Source organism: Oryzias latipes, chromosome 2, assembly GCF_053564925.1.
Source record: "Oryzias latipes strain Hd-rR chromosome 2, Olatipes_Hd-rR_3.1".
In the NCBI taxonomy this organism is placed as follows: domain Eukaryota; kingdom Metazoa; phylum Chordata; class Actinopteri; order Beloniformes; family Adrianichthyidae; genus Oryzias; species Oryzias latipes.
The window spans coordinates 25,479,080-25,500,432 of record NC_136238.1 but is presented as its reverse complement, the minus strand read 5'-3'; the positions used below and the strand labels follow the sequence as shown (position 1 = coordinate 25,500,432).

The 21,353-nt window shown below is 43.2% G+C and overlaps 1 long non-coding RNA gene and 1 other non-coding gene across 4 annotated transcripts; one reads left to right on the top strand and one right to left on the bottom strand.

Moving 5' to 3' along the window:
* Window positions 1-9,503: 9,503 nt before the first annotated feature.
* Window positions 9,504-17,281, top strand: LOC144988066 (uncharacterized). 3 transcript variants are annotated; one of them, XR_013651835.1, is made up of 4 exons: window positions 9,504-10,126; window positions 16,017-16,206; window positions 16,286-16,415; window positions 16,591-17,281. It is a non-coding gene; the product is annotated as an uncharacterized LOC144988066 (long non-coding RNA). The 3 variants fall into 3 exon arrangements; XR_013651834.1 differs by lacking the exon at window positions 9,504-10,126 and adding an exon at window positions 15,756-15,774; XR_013651833.1 differs by lacking the exon at window positions 9,504-10,126 and having other exon boundaries at window positions 15,355-16,206.
* Window positions 17,282-18,492: 1,211 nt separating this feature from the next.
* Window positions 18,493-18,565, bottom strand: trnar-ucg (transfer RNA arginine (anticodon UCG)). The gene has a single exon. It is a non-coding gene; the product is annotated as a tRNA-Arg (tRNA).
* Between the last annotated feature and the right edge of the window lie 2,788 nt (window positions 18,566-21,353).

The window sequence follows — 21,353 nt, the reverse complement described above, 5'->3', positions numbered from 1 at the left end:
CAATAAAAGTTAAGTTAGGAGACGTAAAAACAGTTTGATGTGTGTTCGTTGATTTCAAGACGTTTAACAACAGATCTCCTTATGTCACTCTCACAACCCAATGCATCATGGGAGATGTAGTGCATAAACGGCCGGCGGAGATCGCCTTTCGGAGCTTCGTTGTTTTGTTCGCTTGTTCCACGGTCTGATACCGGATTCTGTGGAAAGCTACACCGCTAAAGACGAGCTTTAGCTGGTGTTTATGTTAGAACTGATCGACTTTACGAGCTAAATCGGGACAAGGAAGTGAGGACTTGAACCACTTCTGATTGGTCAGACTGATGACATGTGATTAAGCTCCCCAAAAATGATTGGTCGAGACAGTTAAAGGGGCGGGACTTATCCAAAATACAGCATAAATAATGCAGCTGAATCGCGGTACATCATTCTTATCAAAATGTCTTTAATAAAATAAAATAAACGCAAAGAAACAGTATTTTACGATCTTTTATATTCTCAACTCCTCAGTGTTTTATCAGGGCCTGTTTGGATGAACAAAGAGCTGAAATCCTGGAGATGGGGAAATGTTTTTTTATTAGTTATGAGGGCAATTTCCCACGGCACACTAGTGTGCCGCGGCACACTGGTTGAAAAACACTGCTATAGAGAAATAATTGACTGATTTAGGGTGATAAAGATTTTTTTATATAGCTTTTCGTGACGTGTTCTCCCTACCATGACAAAGGTGGATAAAGATGGAAAGATTTCATGTAATCCATGGACACCAGTGAAGATCAGAAATCAATGAAGAAAAAAGGTTCAGTGCACTGTCTAGTGGGTCTAAATAACCCAACTCTCAACGTTAAAGTTGGTAAAGTAGATTTAATTTTATTCCCATCATACTTTAAATATAACAGATGCACTAAAGGACCATAATGCAACAGTTTTTCAGATGATTATTCATTTATCTTCTTCCGTTTGTTCCTTTCGGGATCACAAGGCTGCTGGAGCCTATCCTGGCCACTTATTGGCGAAGGCAGGGGACGCTCTGGACAGGTTGCCAGTCTGTCACAGGGTCACAATCAGACACCTCATCACACTCACACCTAGGGATAATTTAGAGTTACCTATTAACCTATGAAGCATGTTTTTGGACGGTGGGAGGAAGCCGGAGACCCCGGAGAGAACCCACGCATACACGTGAAGAACATGCAAACTCCACACAGAAAGGTCCATCATTGATGTTCTGCTTAAAGTCCCCCTGGTTCAGTCGGGACTTGAACCAGGGGGATTCTGGCTGTGATGCGACAACCACTACACCACCGTGAAGCCTTTTCAGATGATTAACACAAAATCTCTCAGGTTTCTAAAGAGAACATGAATAATACAGAACACCAAACTGATCAGTTCCATTTAAAAACAAAACGTTAATTCTACAAATAAAGTTTTGAAGAAAAACATCAAAATGTTGGTCAACATCCTGTGAATAATCTTGGAACTAAAAGCAAGTTGTTGCTGCTGTGCTGGTCTGCCCTTTGTTCATTTGAATGTTTATCAGAAGACTTATTGAGCCGGACGTCTGAATCTGTGAGGATCTTTCTAGAAGCTGCAGATGCAGTTACTAAGAATAGCCAGCAGGTGTCTCACTGTGGGAGTCTCTGGAGTTGAAAAATGACTTTTCTTTGGTGAAATTCAGTTATTTGGATGAAAGACAAACAGGAAGACAAATCCTTGTTCTTCTAATATTGGATCCACATGTTGGTAGAAAGTAAAGCAGCAACAATCAAATGAGCAGCAGCTCTTTTTAGTTCATCTCTCACTAGAATGAGATCCAGACTGAAGCTTTTGGAAACTTGGATCATTCCAGCTGAAACTCACTTGGATCAACTGTGGACATTTCTGGATCTTTCAGGACGTGGATTCAACAAATCCCAGTTAGTTTGCTAAGAAAAAGAAGAAAACTCATTGACTGAAACTCTGGAATGTTTGAAATCAAGTTTTTAGCTCTGGGAGCTGAAAATGAGTGGAGCTGCTGAGAATCCATCATCCTCTGTGAACGCTGGATCTTCATCCCTGAAAGTCCTTGTGAAGAGGAGAAATGGTTGCTCCTCTTCACACCAGACACAGGAGCAAGAACAGATTTGACTGCATTTGGACTGAGAAGCTCATTATTTGTCAAACTTTTCATTGTTAAATAATGTTTACGCCTCCATTTCTCTGGATTTGAGAGCAAAATGATTCTCTTTTGATGAACTGATGCCAAACTGAGGAATTCTGGGAATCTACAGATCAGATGAAGGTCAGACGACGGCCGCTCCTCTTCAGTTTTACTGCTGCTGGGTCACCTGGTGGGAAATCCTCCATGAAACCCAGAAGGGTGAAGGTTCAAAGGAACAAATGACTTGTTTGGAGGCAGTGGTCTTCATGGATCTCAACATGTTTGTCATTTATTTAGAGTTTCTCCAAACATTTCAGGTTTACAACATGAACTTCATGGATTCTCTGATACAGACATTTCATCTGAACTCAGATGGGGGGGGGGGGGGGGTATTCCAGGAAGCATGTTTAAACTAGCCTGACTTTAACCCTGAACTCTGGCTGAAATCCACCTGAACTTGTTTACTCTGGGTATGTCGGTTCCAAAAGACCGGATATGAGTTAGAGTAATTACGCTCGACTTGGTAACCCTGGGTTAATGCTCGTGCACGGCAGGTACATAAAGACATTCTCAATAGATTGCCGATTTCCAGAGTCACCATGGAAACGCATGGAGAGAAAAAAGAGAGCGTTACACTTCAGTGAGACGGAATTGGACATTCTAATGACGGCGTATGAAGATTATACGTCCATCAAAAAAGTAAAATGGCTACATCATCAAAAGAAAGAGATTCTGCTTGTAGTAGAACAGACAAAGTAAACGCACGAGTTTCTGATCTTATTTTGTTTTCCTTGTGACGCATATATATATATATATATATATATATATATATATATATATATATATATATATATACATACACACACACATATATATATAAAAAACTTATCCAATTTTGCCATCTTAAATGAAATACTTCTAGTGGTAACAAATAATTGAGTTACATTTATTCAACCTAATTTCTTACGTCTATAAAACTCAATAATTGTTTCTTCTTTTTCTATACAGTTTTTCCCTTTTAGGGTCCTCAAAGGGACCGCTACAGGGAACCTTGTAGATGCACACATGATGGTGAGTATGGTGAGGAGGAAGTGACGTTTGGGTCGTGCCAAATAAATAAACTCAATATAACAAAACCAGGCCTAACTCTGCAACTAAACCTATAAATCAAAAGAACAACAAGACTACCTAACTAGTCTAAATACAAACATACAAAACATTACAAGAAATGGCACCAACCCCTTACCTGGTGTGTCTAACAAAGTTCAGCCTGCGTGTGAAAATGTATGGGGCCCCAAACTTGCCTGATCACAACCTCCCACCACGTACCTGAGGAAAACTGCTTAGTCAGAAGTATGCAGCCAAAAGAGAGTCAGGATTGCAGTGAGTGTCAGCCAGAGACAGTTCACCAGACTCTGCCAGGCTCAGCTCCCAGGTATGCTTTAATAGGCTCCGGCTTCCTGGTAGAGGAGCACCACATGACCAGCAGACGGCCAGTCACAGCTGATGAAGCTGCAGTCCCAGGTGAACATCATCAGGAAATTAACTGAAGTGAAACGCAACAGGGTGAGAGCAAAGCAGAGGGCTGTGCCTGTAACACACTGTATTTTATCCCACGAAGGGAAATTCTTTCTCTGCATTTGACTCATTCCCTTGGGGAGCAGTGGGTCCTTAGGCATTATGTAATTTTACTCCATCCTTGTTTTTACACAGAAAAGTAACAATAGGAATAAAGGATTGCAAGCAATATCAATAAGAGAAGTACCATATATATAATCTTCACAATACTTATCTCTACTAAATGGTTACTTGACCTAACAAAGTATATACTGCAGTCACTACTCTGTGTTTAAATATTTATTAAATGTTCATTGATCACATTAAGTATTAGAATTAAAGATGTATACAAAACATTTCACCCATAATGAAGACCTTCAAGATTAAGCTCTAATGACACAAAACAACTCATTTCTATTTGCAGGTACATCTAAAACAATTTATTTTGTGAAATAGTTGTACATATTTTTCAGCAGTAAAACTCATCGTCTAGTATCATTACACAAAAATTGAAACTTATTGATCCATTACTTTTTTTGCTTTTGATGTAGAGATGAAAACCTAATATGTAAACGCAGCTATTGTTGGTCAAGAAAAAGTCTTGAGTTCTCATGTGTGTCTTAAGACTATATCTGCAACTAAAACTTGAATCACATTCTTTACAAGAAAAAAGGCTTTTCTCCTGTATGAGTTCTCATGTGTGTTTTGAGACTAGATATACGTCTAAAACTTTTATCACATTCTTTACAAGAAAAAGGCTTCTCTCCTGTATGAGTTCTCGTGTCTTTTGAGACTAGATATTTGATTAAAACTTTGTTTACATTCTTTACAAGAAAAAGGCTTTTCTCCTGTGTGAGTTCTCGTGTGTCTTTTGAGATCAGATAGAGTAATAAAACTTCTATCACATTCTTTACAAGAAAAAGGCTTCTCTCCTGTGTGAGTTCTCATGTGTGTTTTGAGATGAGATATTTGACTAAAATTTTTCTCACATTCTTTACAAGAAAATTTCTTATCTTTTACATGGATTCTTGTGTGAATTCTGAACAGAGATTTGTTAGAAAAGCTTTCACCACATTCTTTACAGATGTAACATCTTTCATCAGACCCAGTTTCCATGTAGTCAGACGGGTTAGAAATTATTCTTGAGTTTTCACCCAATATGGAAGAAGAAAGTATTTCTTCATTTGGAGATTGTTTACATTTCTTATCCAAACTTGCCTTCTTTGGATTTTTTCTAACATCAAATTTACACTGACTCTCTGACATGTGAGAGCTGTCCAAACTTTGGACATGACTTCTGTCCCTCCTCTTCCTCTGATCTCTGTTTCCGTGGGTATGTCTCTTCATCTGTAGTTGATGTTGATTCTTCATGTTGGTTTCCTTCTTCATCCTGACTATCAGTTACATTAAAGCTTTGCTGACTGTTTAGATCTGCTTCACTGTTCTCATCTTCCTCATTAGTAGGAATCTCCATCAAGGTATCAGTCTCCTGCTTCAGATCTAGCTGATCTTCATCCTGACTGATGAAGAGGTCATCTGGCTCCTCTTTAATCTGTAATGGTCTTGGTACCCCCTGTTCATCTTCAAATTGTGGAGGTTCTTGTTCCTGCAATTCCTCTTTAAAATATGGAGGTTCTGGATTCTCCGGTTCCACATTATAATGTGGATGTTGTGGTTCCTCTTGTTCCACTCTGAAGTTCCTCTGCTGGTTGCAGGGATCCTCCTCTTCAGTACTCCAGTGCTGGGGGAAGACTGCAGAAACACAAGAGGCCCTTTTATATGTTTTGAGGACTTGTGTGTTGTTAAGCACCAATAAAAATTTGAATAGACTCTGTCAGAATATGGAAAATTTACAATTTTACTTTAAATAATGTAATTCCTTAGTTTAAACACAAAATCCAAGAAACCCTTCTAAAATATAACCTACCACCTGTGACTGCTCATCAACAACACAATCTCCAAAATGTTTGAGAAGAAGCCCCTGAAGGACCATTGTTTGTAATGTAAACTTAGTGGTAACATTAGCCGCGGTTACATGGGCAGAATATCTTGATCTGATCAATGGTCGGGTTAAAATTCACCCGTGCACATGGGATCAGAAAACCTTTTTTCGATTAGAACAAACGTTCCCATGGCTCACACTCTCGTTCGGAATGAATAATATGGGCATGCGCAGTTGTGTAAAATCACCCGTATGAGGAAATAGGTCCCGTTGTAAACAAACCGCTTCCACAGACACTTATGCAGCAGCTCGCTAATACGAGACGATCTTCCAAACGTGCTTTTATTAATGTTATGAATATTATGAAGTGCCTGTTCGCTCATCGTTATATTTAATCTGTGTGGTCAGTGCTTTTTTGTGGAAGAATTAAGCTGGAGAAAGCTTAGGACAGGCTAACACGGGCTAACATCATTAGCCTTGATGGACACAGAATCCAGGACCGTGAGAGAAACGCAGCAATCTGCATCTTGGCTGCACGTAAATGTGTGAGAATAACAGCAGGCTTTATTTTGTCGGGACACAACTGGAAACACAAATCCACGTTGTTTGAACAGTTTCTAAGGACTGAGTGACATTTATTTCTGCTCTGAAAAGTTCACACAGACCGCCCCAAAGCCACTCTGTGAGCTAGCGGCCCGAGCTCTGTTCGAACACGGTTCCTCCTGAGTCCTGCAGCCGCTAACCCAGAGCGGCGGGACGGCTCGCAGTCTGAATTCTCCCACACATAACAAAACAACAAAACGCACACGTAACAAAGCACCCCCCCCCCCCCCCCCCCCCCCCTCAGACACAAAATTATTAATCCAGCTGCTCTGCTCACTCAGGTGCCAGTGGACCGAGTGAGCGTCGGGGGGCACGAAGCGCTCCTCCTCCGAATCTCCCCCGTGAGGGGTGAAAGAGAGAGGAGAGCCAGCGGGGCGAGAGCGGAGCGGCGCTTTTCACGGGGCGTCTGCAGAGCATTCAGTTGGTCCCATATGCGTTCCAAAGCTTTCTCTCAGCCAAACACCGTCTATGCGTGACGTAACCCAGAGCAGCAGTGACACACGATCGGAATGACCGTTTACATGCTCCACGATCGGATAAACGATTGGTATAACCCACCTATCAGGATCGGAAAGAAATTCTGATCAGAATGAGTGATCAAGGCAGAGTATTCCGAACGGCGCGTTTACATGACGCATTTTCTTTCCGATCAGGCGTTCATTCAGATTACTTTTGCCCATGTAAACGCGGCTATTGTCAATAAAGTGCTTTTTATAAAGAAGTTGCTTCTGTTTTCTTTAGCACAGCAGCAAAACACTGTGCCCCCCCCCCCCCTCTACACCCCCCCACTATGAGGAGAGCTGTGTCAGTCAATAACCTGTAGGCTGAACCAGCTGAAGATAATAAAAAATGTTGTCTTAATAATTTATTTAATACCCTCTCAAAGAAAATGAAATTGCAGAAAAGTAATTCATTAATGGTGCAAACAGGTCTTTAATGCTAAACAGGTCTTTAATGTCATCTTACTGTATTTCTTTCACGACCATAAGGCGCGCTTACAAGTATTAAATTTTCTCCAAAGTGTAGGGGGCGCCCTATGAGGTGGTATGCCTAATGTGCCATTGTGGGGCATAGAGGAAGACGGCATGAGAACAGGAAAAGGAAGTATGGGCGAGCTGGGTCACTCTTAACGCGGTAGCAAGACCAGAGCCGCTATTCAACAGGCTGCAATGGAAAGCTGTCTGTGCCCCATATACTTCCCAACCACTACCAGAGTAAGGGAGGGGTAAGCACTTCATTTATTACAGCTTCAACATACTTTTCGCTAGAGACACCATTCAAACGTAGAAATGCTAACAAGGCTTTGGACTACAACATAAGTTTTATGATCATTATGGGATGGCAACATGACCTACGGTTTGGCAGCCATTTTGTACAATAATCTGAGGAGATTTTCATGTTTTTCCACATTATTAAATAACTCAACTTTTTTTCCTTGTGATTTTCACAAAATATCACACTCATGCCATTACTTTAAGTCTACAATCACCTCTGGAGTTTCATCGACCTTTGATGCCAGGAAGAGGCCGCCATCTTGAATTTTCAAAAAAAGAGCACCTCGAGGACCAGATGCAAACGAAACCTCTTCCTTGGGATTTTTATCAATCGTCTTGCAACTTCTCAGGCGTCAATAGGAAGCAACCGTGGAAACAATGTGGCAATTATAAATTGTAGATTTGAAATTCTGTCCACGTAATGAGCTCCCTAAAAGTGGTGTACTATTATGGCGTTTCATGGCTGCCATAAAGTGAAAGAGCGCAAAATCAACTAAGCAGGTGTATTTCGGAACTGAGTGAGAGAACCTTACAACCACGCAGGCGTAATTCTAACCGAGTGACCCCGCATTTTACAACTGTACGTCTGCAATCCTAAGTGAGCGGTGATCCTGCAGTGGTCACTTCCCCTTTGCCCGCTCACCTGTGTTTGAGCCCGGGATTAAGGGGGCATTTTTGAGATAGGTTCCTCACTCTGTTCCTGAATACACCCGCTCAGTTGTCTTTACGCCCTTTCACTTTATGGCAGTGATGAAACCCTATATACTCTTATAACTTGCCTGTTTTTCAATGAAATACTGTGAAAATTGAATGCATGCATCCATGGCCGGAACTGAACATAATGAAAAACACTGAATACTGACAAAAGGAACGTCGGCGTGGTTAGCAAACAACCTCTGTTGCTGAGGAGCAATTTAGCAACAAGCTCGGTTTTTGCAGTTTTGCTCCCGCTGCCTTTTTAAAACACACACCAGCATTTTACCGGTATGTTTTCAGGTTAAGAAAAAACACCCATAACTGAAACTGGGCTGTTTAGTCCAGTGCTGCTGTATAGTAAGGAGAGGAATATTTGGTAAATAATATGGCTGCGCGTTCATGGTGTGGCTCTTTGACTCACAGTTAGAAATGTCTGCTTTTTGTATCAAACTTGTTCGCCACTCCTGTTTGTGTTAGATGCTTTAATAAAAAAAATGGCGGGTGTAACGTGGATTAAAAAGAAAGTGCAGCGGGTTTTTCTGTGCTGTAAGTTTTTTTCATGTTTATTCATGTAATCACTGCATCTGTTAACGTTTTAATTCACGTTACAGCCACCGTTTTTTTTTCTATAAAACTTCAATAATTTGACCAGCAAATTTCGGCCAATCAGATCAACCAGAAAGGTTACTGCCCCCAAGTGACAAACACACCCCTGAACACCACCCCCCAAGTGACGAAAGCACCCCTTAACACTGCACGCAAACCCAAGCAAACGTGCAAAGGGGAATTGACCATGTAGGATCACCGCTCAGTTAGGATAGAAGGTAGTTGTAAAATGCGGGATTACTTGGTTAGAATTGCGCCTGTGCAGTTGTAAAGTTCCTCACTCAGTTCCTCAATGCGCCAGCTTAGTCGTCTTGATGCTCTCTCTTTCACTTTATGGCTAGAACTGTGATGGTGTGGGATTTTTGATCACAGCGCTGATGAACCAGCAGGGGGCGTGGAAGACACATTTGTGTCTTTAAAAAAAAAAACAAGAGTAGCAGCTGTTTTTTTTGTCTTTTTGTTTTTCATTTTGACGTTCACTCAACCAGGAAGTTTATTTTTCTTTCACGCATTTATAAATTTTGGTCTGTTTTCTTTCTGTACTGGAGTGTTTATAGAGCCACAACACCTGCAATGCAACTAGACAAAAACACATCTGTCTAATGACGTATTTTGTATGTTTACATCTTCCCTTACTGCAGTGGTTCCCGAACTGGGGGGCGCGGAGGTATTGCAGGGGGGGGGGGGGCGCAGTGGAGTTTAGAAACAAAGGATTTGTATGTTTGTGTCAGTGTGGGGGGGCTCGAAAATATTCTAATCTTTAGAAAGAGGGGCCCTGCAGAAAGTTTGGGAACCACTGCCTTACTGGATAATAAAAAAGCCTTTCAGCTATGAGGTGCCGTGTAGGACATTATTCAGAATTAGCATTCACATACACATGTGAAATCTCTCACACACACTAGTGAAATGCTTGTATACATACAACTGAAAATGTATTCATTCACATACACATGTGAAATCTCTCACATACACATGTGAAATGCTCTCACACACACTACTGAAAATGCTCTCACATACACATGTGAAATGCTCTCACACACACTACTGAAAATGCTCTCACACACACTACTGAAATCCTCTCACACACACTACTGAAATCCTCTCACACACACTACTGAAATCCTCTCACACACACTACTGAAATCCTCTCACACACACTACTGAAATCCTCTCACACACACTACTGAAATTTTCGACAGAAACGGAAGGCATTTCAGTAGAAACGGAAGTTGGCTGATTATCGCGAGATAATCATTCGTCTGAATCATTCGAAAATGGCAGCCGGTTGCGCAAGGAAAACCACCGAAACGTGTAAGTATATTAAAAAATATCCAGTATCTGTTGTAAAATATATTTGTAAATACTTAAGATGATGTGTTCGTCAGAGCAAAGTATTGACTCATTTCTTAATAATGTAAACCTACCCAGGCTAAATGAGGATCAAATCACAAACTTAGATTCTCCGCTCTCGCCGTCTGAACTTCATGAAGCTCTGTTACTTATGCCTAATGGTAAAGCACCAGGGCCTGACGGCTTTCCTGCTGAGTTTTATAAAGAATTCTGGGAACAACTGGCACCAACATTTTATAAAACTGTCACATCTATCAATGAGAGCCAATCAATGCCACCTAACATGAACTCAGCCAACATAATTCTTCTTCTAAAACCAGACAAAGATCCCACTAGTCCTTCAAGCTATCGCCCTATTTCTCTAATCAATGCAGATGTAAAAATTATCTGCAAAGCACTAGCACAGAGAATAGAAAAAATCACTCCTCACATAATTCACTTCGACCAGACTGGATTCATCAAAGGCAGACACTCGGATGATAATGTCCGTAGACTAGTTAATATAATAGACTTTGCCACCATTAAAAACCAGGAAATGACGGTACTATCGCTGGATGCTGAAAAAGCCTTTGACAGAGTTAATTGGAAGTTCCTTATTGCTGCCCTCCATAAGTTTGGTTTTGGAGAAGCATTCATCAATTGGATCAAAATATTATATCACAACCCCAATGCATCAGTTAGAACTAATAAACAGACTTCAAACAGTTTTTTTCTTGGAAGAGGAACCAGACAGGGCTGCCCACTCTCTCCTTCTCTTTTTGCTATATTCATTGAGCCTTTAGCTGCAGCAATAAGACAGAATGAGAGCATTATAGGAATAAAAACCAAACACAGCCATCATAAAATTAGTCTTTATGCGGATGACATATTACTGTTTTTAAGGAATTTACATTCTGTAAATGAAACAGCAATGATCATAAATGAATTCTCCTCCATATCAGACTATTCCATTAATTGGAATAAGTCTGTTTTATTACCACTCAACAGGAATATGGAACAAAGACTCACAATTCCAGTTAAAACAGGAAATATCAAATATCTGGGTATCTACTTTTCCCCCAAACTATCAGAACTGGTGCAGCTAAACCACACCCCATTACTGAAAAGCATACAGGACGATCTAACACGCTGGACCAACCTGCCTTTGTCACTTATGGGCAAGGTAGCCACGGTTAAAATGAAAATCTTACCCAAAGTTAATTATCTCTTCTCAATGATTCCCACACAACCGCCATTAAAATGGTTCAAAACATTAGACTCATCCATATCAAGCTTTTTATGGAACAGCAAACCTGCAAGAATTAGTCTAAAAACTTTAAAATCTGCAAAAAGCTGTGGAGGATTAGAACTACCTAATTTCCACAAATACTTTCTTGCAAATAGATTACAATATATCTTAAAATGGTTAAAAAATAATCCAGAAACCAACTCATGGTTAGACTTGGAACAGGTGTTATGTGGAAAGATCAACCTGTCACAGCTACCATTTATTAGCCAAACAGTTAAAAAACAGGATTGTTTCAAAAGCATTAATAAAAATGCCACCTTAACAGCCTGGTGGGAATTTCTCAAAATATCAAAATCATCAATTCAACCGTGCAAAATGACACCCATCTGGAACAACCCGGACATCCTTATTAACAAAAAAATGATTCACTTCCCAGCTTGGCAAGCAGGGGGCATAAAACAACTAGAGCACGTAATTATTGATAGAAGATTCATAACCCCCCTGGAACTTCAAGACAAACATGGAATAAATAACTTCTTGGAATATCAGCAACTTAAATCAAGTATTACTAAAAAGTATAAAATTAAAGACGACGATTTAAAGCTACCAGATGTAGTTACCACTCTGATTAATTTTTCAATGAATAGAACTCTCTCCAAAATTTACAAACTTTTATGTAATTTAGATAACAATATTGCCCTTCCAACAAAAAAATGGGATGCAGACTTGAGCATCAGCACAGATGAAAGCTTCTGGTCAGAACTTTGTCTAAACACCTTTAAACTGACAAAAAGTCCAAATCTGCAGCTAATCCATCTCAAAACTCTTCACAGAATTTACTACACTGGACAGAGGATGTTCAAGATGGGTCTCAGTAACTCAGACATTTGCGAGCACTGTGATAATAATCTACCCGACAGCTACATGCACGCACTGTGGTTCTGCACTCCTGTCCAGGCTCTCTGGCAGCAGGTATGTGCCGATTTATCAGTCTGGCTTAAGGTTTCAATCACTGCCTCACCGTCACTTTGTGTGCTTGGTGACATGAGTGCCATCGATATAGAAGAAGGATTAGCATCTATCATTTTCATAACTCTTTGTATTGCCAAAAAAACTATTTTAATAAATTGGAAAAACAAGAAAAATATAAACATAAGTCAACACAGAAATCTGCTGTTTGATCATATCAGCTTGGAAAAAATGTCAGCCCAAAGCTCAAGTAACTTTGAAAGAATTCAGTCTCTCTGGTCTCCTGTGGTTGACTCCATGACTTAGGGGGTGGAGGGCTTGGTCGTCGCTGCTCCTCTCCCTTCTGCCGTGGTTTGGGGTGGGGGTCGGGGTTTCCGGTGCCTGGCGGGGGCGGTGGGGGGCTCCGTTGGTCGGGCGGTCGGGTCCGGTGCCTGGGTGGGGCGGGCTGGGGCGCTGCGTGGTCCTCTGGGCTTGGGTGTGGGGGTGCGTGGTGGGGGGGTGGGGTGGTGGTCTGGCTTGGCTTGGGGGGGTGGTCCCTTTGCCTGTGCTGGGGGGGGTTGGCGGGGGGCCCTGCTCGGGTGGGGGGGGCCCAGCGGCGCCGGATGGGCTGCCCATCTGCACCTGGGGCTGGGATCGGCCCTTCCCTGGCTCTGGGACGGGACGGGACAACCCTCTCGGGGCCCCCGGTCGCTCTGGGTGTCACCCGCTTCGGCTGCGGGGTCTGGGGTGGGGTGGGGTGGGGGGCTTGTCGGCCCTGTCCTGTGGGGGGGCGTTCTGGGGGGGAGGGGGGGCCCATTATTAGTACGGGTCAGGGGGGGCTAGCGGGTCGGGGTCTCCGCTGAGGCAATCAGTGGTTGCCTCGGCCGGTTGGCCTCCTCGGTCCCGTCGAGGCCTGACCAGAGCTCTTCTAGGGCCGGCGTCTGGGGGTGGGGGCCTGGGCTTGCTCCGGGGGGGGGGCGACGCTTTCTGGCTCCTCTCTCTCTGTGTGGGGTGGGTGGTGCCGGGCCTGGGGTGTCGGCGCCTCCGGGGGTGGGCCCCTGGGCTGGGTGGCCCTGGCCCCTTTGCTGGGGGTGGGCTGGGGGACGGCTGTTTGACCACCGGGGGACAGTCTACCAGCTGTCCCCAACTTACCCCCTTCCTTATATAACCTCATATTAGGGTGAGGGGGTGGGGGGTCTAGCCTGCGATGCGCCTTGGGGGGGGGGCTACTTGGGAGTGGCCCCCCTCCTATGGTTGCCGTATGGAGTGGGCCCCCCCTCTTTCGGTTTTATTTGCACCTTAGACATGTAGGGTCCTTGGTAGGGGGGGTGCTTGGACATCACTGCAAGCAAGCAGCAGATGTCCTCCTGGCACCCTACCCGCCAATTTTAACCGCACCTTAGACATTTAGGGCCCCTTGGTGTGGAGGGTGAGGGGACATCACTGTGAGTAATCAGGAGATGTCCCCTTAGTGCCCTACTCGCCAATTTTAACTGCACCCCCCTTAGTACACACACCCCTCCCCCTTCAATATATACATTCAAACATAAACACACACACATGCACACAAACACCCTCTCAAACACCCATACACGCACACACATTTTACAAGGAAGGTGGGACCTGGGTCCATCTGTCCCCTACCCCTTCCCTGGTGGGGGGTGCGGGCCCCTTGGCGATGGCGGCCGTGTCCCTTGGGTGCCGGCTCCCTGGGCCCGGCGGTGCTCTCTCCGCACGGTGGGGGGGTTCATATTACACCTGAGCCGGGGGTGTTCGTGTCCCTGGGGGGTGGGTCCTGGTCCTTGCCCCTGGACGCTGGGCCCCGCCAAACTTCCAACATGGCCGAGCCTGGTCGGGCCATATTTATAACATCCCTTGTGGGCCGCCCTTTTTCCCCGGGGTTCCCCCCTCCTGGGCGGGGGCGGCGGGCCCCTGCCTTGCTCCTACCTGGACCAACCGTGGGCCGGGTGGGTGGCTGCCTGGAGTGCGGAGCGGGTCTCCCTTGGGGGGTCCTGGCTCGTACCTGGGGTCGGGGCGGGGGGATGCCCGGAACTCCTGGGTGGTGGTGGGGTGCTCGTCTGGGGCTGTGGGCGTCCCTCTCCGGTGGGGCCCTGCGTTGGGCTCTTCCGGCGCGGCGGGGGGCTGCTTTCCTAGCTGGGCTGGGGCGGCGCTCTCTTTCCCTCTGCGCTTCCCTGCTCTCTGGCTCTGGGGGCCTCGCGGCGGTCCTGCTGGCCCTGGCCTGGGTGGCGGTCTTGGTCGCCCGGGGGGCGGTTGTTCCCTGCCTGTTCCCGTGTGGCGTTGGGGGGGCTCCGGCTGCCGCTGCTGCTGCGGCGGGGGTATGGGTGTGGGGGTGGCTGGGCGCTCCTCCTCCTTCTTTTCACATTCCACCATCCATTTTAGAAGAACATAAACACTCACCTGAGCACAGGTGTTAGCTCACCTTTGCACTAATAGTTTGCATGATTGAATGAATGAAAGATTTCACACTAGTTGGTTTAAAGGCATAGGTATGCGTTCGTGAACACTATCTGTTTTGTGTGCATGTTGACATGTGGACATTTTTGCGGCTAGCAGGTGTGTTGATAATATTTGAGTGTGTGTGAACAGGCCCCGCCCTTTTTGTACTACATTTGAACCGTACCGTAACGATAAACAACCAGTAAACCTGCCTGCTCTATGCTGCTTCATGGTCTTACCCCCCTTCCTCCCCTCCTATTATCACCCTCCTACCCCCCCCTCTCTCTAACGTCCCTCTCTCTTCTTCCCCTCTTTCCTTTTCCGTCCGGTCCAACACCAAAGATTTTCAAACATGATTGAAATTAATAAAGTTTGGCCTCAATTACAAAAGGGGTTTATTCAGACATACCTTTGGTTTGTCTGAAGATGAATAACCCCTCTTGTTAAAATAAAATATGTCCAACACAAGAGGCCCTCAGCTCTCATCTGTTTGCCTAGCTGTTGGACAGGACAAGTTAAAAAAAAAAAAAAAAAAAAAAAAAAAAAAAAAAAGATGATGTGTTTAATATGTTATATTCCTCAATCAACAACCTAGATTGTTTTGAAGCTCATCAATTTCAGTAATGCTAAAGCTAACGCTAACGCGAATTAGCGCCGAAGGCTAAAAACAAACGCTAGATATTACATCAAAAAGCAGTGACTTCTAACCGTAGTCACAAGTTATTAACACATGTTTTAAATGTGTTCATATATGTAGGGACAGACGAGGATGAGGAAAATCCGATCCATTTGCGGATGGAGAAAGATAGCCTGTTTGTTTTCAAGCTAGCTCGTGCCAGATGGGTAGAGACATATGATCAGATTTGACTTCATTTTAATAAACGGTTAATCGTTGTCGTACTGGGTTAAAGGTCTATGTTAAAGACCCAGAAGAGAGAGGAGGAAAGGGCTAGAAGGGAGGAACAGCGACAGGAGAGTCTGTTAAGTTTACTTGAGTTGAAATTATTGTTCTAAAATGTAATGCAGCCATTGTTTTTCCAATTTGTTTAATAAATGTATGAACAAAAATGAATAATTTACATGTATTATTTAAATCTGAGCAATTTTTAACAATCTTAAAAGGATTTTCATATAAATATCAGATGTACATATTTAGAATTTCGTTTTATATGTTAATATTTATTTTTATACATGTTAACAATAATCCTGGTCTTCTAGAGTCATGTGTGTCACAGTTGGAGCTGAAAGGAAAGCAAAGATTTGTCCTTGCAGACGGACGTGACTCTGCTCGTCCTGCATGTTCCTGGTGTTGTCCTGCTGTGGCTCAACATCTGTGGCTAAGCAGTCGCCTTTGCTGATGCACAGAATGTGCAGAATTGAACTGCAGGCAATGATTTTCATTGCAAAGGTTGGTTTTACTTCCAGTGCCCTCAGAAATATTGCTCTCCTCCTCATCTTTATCATGCCAAATGCTCTCTTCACAACAGAGCGTGTTCTGGAGTGGTTCTGGTTGTAACTGCCTCAATGGCATTCCTCATGGGTTCCCTGTAGGGTGTCAGCAGCATGATGGGATGTGCAATGCAGGGATACCCACCATCACCCAAAAGGATCCTTCAGGTGGGTTTGTTTGATTTACATAAATTGGGCTTTTACGTAGAACCCGTGAATCATGGATTGATCCTGGATTCTCAACAAAAATATCTATAAATTTGGCATTAGAGTCACATACAGCATGCATTTTAATGGAATAAAAAAGCTTCCTGTTAAAATAACAAGCTGCATTATCTTATAGGGCCTTTATTCTTATGTGGCAGCCATCAATGCTCCTTGTGACCCTTTGGAAGGAGAAAGACCAAGCGAGCTGCTAAAATCCAGAGGCGACTTATGGTAGTTCATTCCCACTGGGAATCTGGGTGACCCTGCTCATCAGCTGGAGGATGCGGTCTGCCGTCCTGTGGACAACATCGCTCACGGTGGACCGTGTCATGTCAAAGACTCTGGCTACCACACTGTAAGATGTGCCACACGCCAGCCAGAAAAGAAACACCAGGACGTCAGTCTCCTGTGACCCCCCAGAGTGTGAGGAACCCGAAGCTGATGCTTCAGGACCATCGACCCAGATGCTCGATGGTCCTGCGGGTCAACCGAAAATCCAGTCTTGTGTCGGACTGACCGTCAGCGTAAAGGGCCAGGACAGACACCTTTGTGTTGGTAAAGCAGTAGAGACGTGGAAGACCCTGGAAAATGCAATATTAATTATTTCATTGAGGAAATTAAATCACATTTTTTTAATGTTTCTATTTATTTTGATGTCTTACATTTTAGATTATGAAGTATTTATTAATTCTGGAAAATCTCGTGGTTTTTATTTGGCTGGGTTTTTGGATTTTCATTTAAACTTTTAAAAATGAAAGTTTTTGTTTTGTTTTTGTTTAAAACAAGTGATATGGTTTGACTCTGAATAAAAAATTCTAAACTTTGAACTCACAAGTGTTTCATGTAATTGGACTACACAACTCACTTGAAAAAGAATGTTAAACTCTTACCCAGCAGACTGTGTAACCTTGAGCATGATTAGTAACAAAGTTTAAGTTAAAGTTTAGGTTTTACTTAAAAAAATAGCTTTAAGTTTAACTCACAAGTTATTCTGTCTGGTCAGGGCATCCAGAGGAAATCTTCTGAGATGTCTGCTTGTCCTTGCCGTCCTGTGATGCTGCATATCTGCTCGTTTTCAGTTTGATCTCACGAAAAACGGTTGAATTATTGCCAGGAACACGGACAAATTCATTTTCAAAGCCATTTTCAGTAAGGTGTAAGAAAACTACAGAAAAAAATGCCTCCTTGCAAGAGCCCGTTAATCGTTCAGCGGCACAAAAACAAAATAAATATTGGCATGAAAAAATAACTTGGGGGTTTATTTATGAACAAATACATTAAATCAGCACCAAAGTGTTTGTAATTTAATTATTTATAAATCAGTCACGTTTTCCATGATCAGAACACAGCAGATTCATAAATAGTCTTTGTAAAATGTTCATATTTATTATGTTTTTACTCTGACAAATAAGTGTCATTCTCCGCGTTAAATAGGAGTAGTTCGCCTCCAGACCAGGTGGTGGCGGTAATGCGCCACTTTGTTTCCGTGTCAAGCGCGTTATGAACAACACCCAAAAGAAAAAAGTACTGAGTACGGGTGTCTGAATTGCTTTTAAATTCAGAGAACTATATATAGTTCTGCACTATATAGGGTTTTAGTAGTTAGGGATCAGGGCAGGAATTCGGACACAGGTTCATTTCCACTGAAATGCTTCGTTTCTAACAATAAAGTAAAAAAAAAAACGTTGTTTCTACTGAAATGCCTTCCGTTTCTATTGAAATTTTCACATGTGTATGTGAGAGCATTTTGGATAGTGTGTGTGAGAGCATTTTCAGTAGTGTGTGTGAGAGCATTTTCAGTTGTGTATGTGAGAGCATTTTCAGTAGTGTGTGTGAGAGATTTCACATGTGTATGTGAATGAATACATTTTCAGTTGTATGTATACAAGCATTTCACTAGTGTGTGTGAGAGATTACACATGTGTTTATGAATGCTAATTCTGAATAATGTCCTACACGGCACCTCATAAGCAGGTGTCTCACTTTGTGAGTCTCTGAAGCTTCACCAACTGCTGATCTAGAAACAATGTTCTGCCTCCAACCATGAAGGGATTTGAACCCTCAATCTTCTGATCCGAAGTCAGACGCCTTGTCCATTAGGCCACATGGTCTGTAAGAACATCCAGGTCCAGCTGGAGTTGGAGCAACTTCTGCTGCCTCAAAGAGGAAGGTGGAGGAGGAAGAGGAGGTGCAGTGTGCTCCTCCTCATGAGTCCTGAAGCTGCACCGTCAGCTGCAGAGCTTCAGAGCTGCTTCCTTCTCAGACTTTCCACTTTCTTTGGCTCTCTGGCTCTGATGCTGCTGCAGAAAAACCAGCAGCTGCAGAAAAACTCTGCAGAGACTCACAGAGAGAGGATGGATGAATCAGTAAATGCACATTTCCAAAAGCCAGAGAACGCAGCATTAACCAGGCACCCCCACTCCCCCAGAAACCCTCGCATTAACCCCTGGATGAACCTGCTGGACGGCGCAGGGCTGATAAACTCTTGGACAGCTGGAAGGTCATTGAACTTTTCTCTGTAGAAATGTAATGGTTAGATTTGGGAAGTCGGAGCTGGTTTTTAGTAAAAGCGTTTTAGCTGTTTAGGATGAACGTTGAATGACGAGTCCATCTTGTTAAAATAAATAGGGAGCAGCATGAAGGTGAAGGCCTCTCCTGCATAGATAGAGGACGGGGACCAAAAACGTCAACCCAGTCTCCTCCTAAAATGTGTAGTAGCTACGCCTGTCCACATGAAAAAACACAGCAATGAAGAGTGCACACCAAAAGGACAACACCCCTGCAATGAAATGATCTTTGATCTCTGCAAACTGTTAATGAGTGAAACCAACTGGAATGCTCCTGAAGATGCCAAAGTAATAGTTCCACCAATGCAATTTAATGTTCTTTTTAATGCTCATATTAAATATGAACAGCCCCCCCTCACAGAGCTGGTCTGCACACTCCCTGAGGAGTCTGGAGGTGATGTTGTCAGGGCCTGTTTCCTTTCATCGCCTTTGTTCTCCTTTGTTCCAATTGGAGGAAGGACTGCTTGGTGCTGAGGTGTCAACAGCTGCAGATGCCTAAGCTGGAAAGGTGTGAAGAGGGGGTGACTGGATCCATTCTCCATCCCCAGTGGAGGGAGAATGGTGGCTGGGCAGAATCAAATCTAACAAAGAACAAATTCAGTTCATTTGCCCAGGTGACATAAAGGGCTCATATCTTCATCAATTCTTCCAGAAACATGGAGGATGTGACGTCACTTTTCCAACCACTGCTTCAAGTTGGAGCAGGAGCTGAACATTGTCACCCCCTGCTGGTGGAAACAGCTCATTACAAGCGTGGAGACGCAGAAAAGCTCCAATTGGTTCTTCTTGATCAAAGATGTCAAATGTTCTGGATCACAAAAATCCCATTCAGTTGATGTAAAAACCCTCATCAGACGTGAAAACTCCCCGGGGAAAGGCACTACCACGTGGTTTCATTTCCTGTCATGAATAATTGCTAAAAATGGACTTTAGGACTTTGCTGAAACAGGAATGACATCAATTCAATGATTTCAGCTAATTCAGCACTTAGGCTCCGCCTCTCCTCTCTGCTGTTTATGATAGTCCACCACTGAGGGGGGGGAGGGGGACTTGGGGCCCCCAGCACTTTGGAGGCTTCAATCTGAATCCATAAAATAATTCTGAAATATTGTAATGACCATTTTTATTTAACTCTGGAAATAAAAATAAAAAACAATGAAATGACATCAAATTGTCCAGTTAAAAGGGTTTTACCCCCGCCCCCCGTCCTCCTGTAGTAATGGACTATTCTGTCAGCAGCAAGTTCAAAGCCTCATTTTAAGGTCTTTTCATTGACATTTGTGACAACTGTGGTGCGGTAAAAGATCCAAATCCAACTACAAATGGATTTCTTCCCATAATGCATCAGTATTTCTATTTCTATAGAAGTCTATAGGTGTCTATAGGGAGACAGCCTCCTCTCCTCAGAGGCCTTAAAAGTTGAAGTCAAGTCAACAAACTGGATTAGTTGTGTTAACGTGACCTTTAATTGGATGAAATGAAAAGATCTTGTTGAACCAAAGTTCTGGTGTTTGATTCTGACAGAGATTTGAAAGTCACAGAAACTTTTTTTAGTTTTGTTTTAAACTTCAATCATTTTTCTCAACTCATTGAAAAACTTCAATTGTGTTCAGCAGGGGCTGTCAATCAAATGAAGCAGCAAATATGATGAAAAGAACTCCCATATTTCTCTGACTAGACCTAAAGAAAACTATTTCAGAATGAAAAAGTCAAACAGTTGAAGACCAACATTCCTCCATCCATCCATCCATTTTCTGAACCTCTGAGTCTAAGCTGCCTCTGTTGGATGAAGGATGGATGGTCTGCAGAGATGTTGTGACTGGACGGTGTTCCTGGGAGGTGGAGAGCAGAGTGATGGAGGAATCAGAGGAAGTGGAGATGAGTGTCAGAGCTGCAGCAGGAACTGATCTGAAATCAGCTCCACTGTCTCTCTCAGCATCAAGTGGACAGTTATTGTGCTGCAGCTCCCCCGGTGGACTGATGGAGAACTGCACTTCTTCGTCTCATTCTAACTTGGAGTGTTGATCTGAAACATGGGTTGGATTCTATGGAGTTAATTCAGTCTCAATAATCAGAAATGCACACAACCTGTTTTACAAATGCACACGCTCCGATTCACAAATGTCATTTTATGCAAACGTGAAAAATAAATTCGGAAATACACACCCTGTGTTTCACAAACACACAGATTGTGTTTCACAAATGCACACTAAATGTTTTACAAATGCACAATAAGTGTTTCTCACAAATGTGCACACTGTGTTTCACAAAAAACATTTTAGAAATTCACAATAAATGTATCAGAAATACACAGTAAGTGCTTCACAAACAT